We start from the raw sequence: 2500 nt of genomic DNA on the forward strand, positions 1-2500 counted from the left end.
ACATTTCGAGTGACTCATTTACTCACTCATACAAAGAAGAAAGAAAAAAAGGGGAAAAAAAAAAGAAAAAAAAAGAAATGAATTTTCTTATGTACAAGACAAAGAAAGCAATCTAATTACTTGCTAATAGGTATTGTAACCATAATCCACATGCAAGAAAGATATGCCACTGAGGTTAACAACATGTATAATGGTTTCAGTTCATATTGGGTGGCGCTGTAGTATAGCGACACGCTCTCCCTCACTGGGGAGAGCAGCCCGAATTTCACACAGAGAAATCTGTTGCGATAAAAAGAAATACGAATACAAATATATCTTTCTTTTGGCGTATTTTGTTTTTGGGTGTGATTTTTTTTCTTTGATTTTTTTTTTTTTGGGGGGGGGGGGTGGTGGTGGTGGGGGGCGCGGGGGGGGGGGTGGGGGGGGGGGGGGGGTGAACCTGGGCTGTTCGGTCATGCAGTAGTTTTGTGTCAGTGGTTTGAATCATTATCAAATTTTGATTTGGTGAATTTCAAGTTGATATTGTTTTGCCCTCAGTTTGGCTTAGCTTAGTTGGGTTTTTGGTCTTGGTTTCATAACTATGTAGTTGAGGTTTGGTTGTGTACTAACCAGTTTGGTTTGATTTGAGTTCGGGTTGTTGTTGGTGTTGTTGTTGTTGTTGTTTTAGACATAGCAATAATTTTTTAACGTAGACCCACGCCCCCCCCCCCCCCCCCTCCCTTCCTCCGCCACTTGTTCCCCCCCCCCCCCACCCCCACCGTACTTCTGCTTTGTCTCTGTCTCTGTCTCTGTCTCTCTCTCTCTCTCTCTCTCTCTCTCTCTCTCACCTCTCTCTCTCTCTCTCTCTCTCTCTCTCTCTCTCTCTCTATATATATATATATATATATATATATATATATCATAATATTAGAAGTAATGTGTGTGATTTCATTAATTTCTTAACTCACTCAGTACGCCCAGTCCTCTCTTCTCCTCTACACAGACCCCTCGGATGTCCAGTGGGTGTCTGAATGAATGACCCAACCTTTAGCTTCCGTCGTCAGAATTGTGGTATTCTTTGTCAACATTCACCTCTTCAGTATAAGAGCCTTCCGCTTGTAATATTTTGATGGTGGTAATTGGGGTGAAACGCTGTTAACGTCGTCTCTTTCGCCGTTCGTATGGAGAGAGTTAATATATTTGTCGTACTTACTCCACTGGATGGGTGAATGGCCTGACAATTGAATCACCCTGATGAGTCATGAGTCTCTCCATCTGTCTCTGTCTCTGTGTGTCTCTGTCTCTCTCTGTCTGTCTGTCTGTCTGTCTCTCTGTCTCTGTATCTCTGTCTCTGTCTCTCTCTCTCTCTCTGTCTGTCTGTGTCTGTATCTCTGTCTCTGTGTCTATGTATCTCTGTCTTTGACTCTCTCTGTCTCTCTGTCTGTCTCTCTCTGTGTGTCTCTGTCTGTCTTTGTCTCTCTATCTGTCTCTGTCTCTCTCTCTGTCTCTGTCTCTCTATCTGCCTCTGTCTCTCTCTGTGTCTCTGTCTCTGTCTCTGTCTCTCGCTGACTGTGTCTCTGTCTCTCTCTGTCTCTCTATCTGTCTCTGTCTCTGTCTCTCTCACTCTCTCTCTCTGTATATCCCCTTTCATTTCTCCCTCTCTGTGTCTCTGAGTCTGTCTGTCTCTCCCCCCCCCCGCCCCCTCCCGTCTCTCTTTCTCTCTATCACTGGGAGGGAGGGGGGGGGGCAGGAGGTGGGGGGGGGGGGGGGGCGCCCGCGTCCTTGCGTGCGTGAATTTCGTGTTGAACATTATCATGACAATGACATGATTCATCTCGTTAAAAATTATTCGCTGTTTTTAATTCTGCCGCCGCCTCGTCTGCAGCCTAGTGAGTGAGAATAACACAGCTGATGATGATGAGAGGGGTGGGAGGTGGGGGGTTGGGGGTGGGGGCGGGGGGGTTGGGGTGCAGAGTGGTGGATGGGGAGGGGGGGGACAAAGAGAGAGCAACACTGAGACAGAGACAAAGAAAGGTAGTGAGAGAGAGGCAGGGAAGAGAGAGAGAGACAGAGAGAGGTAGTGAGAGAGGGGCAGAGAGAGAGAGAGAGACAGAGAGAGGTAGTGAGAGAGAGACAGAGAGAGAGAGAGAGAGACAGAGAGAGAGAGAGACAGAGAGAGGTAGTGAGAGAGAGACAGAGAGAGAGAGAGAGAGAGACAGAGAGAGGTAGTGAGAGAGAGACAGAGAGAGAGAGAGAGAGAGACAGAGAGAGGTAGTGAGAGAGAGACAGAGAGAGAGAGAGAGAGAGAGAGAGAGAGAGAGACAGAGAGAGGTAGTGAGAGAGAGACAGAGAGAGACAGAGAGAGAGAGAGACAGAGAGAGGTAGTGAGAGAGAGACAGAGAGAGACAGAGAGAGAGAGAGACAGAGAGAGGTAGTGAGAGAGAGAGACAGAGAGAGACAGAGAGAGGTAGTGAGAGAGAGAGAGAGAGAGACAGAGAGAGGTAGTGAGAGAGAGAGACAG

The sequence above is a fragment of the Babylonia areolata genome, chromosome 25 (assembly GCF_041734735.1).
Source record: "Babylonia areolata isolate BAREFJ2019XMU chromosome 25, ASM4173473v1, whole genome shotgun sequence".
NCBI lineage: Eukaryota > Metazoa > Mollusca > Gastropoda > Neogastropoda > Buccinidae > Babylonia > Babylonia areolata.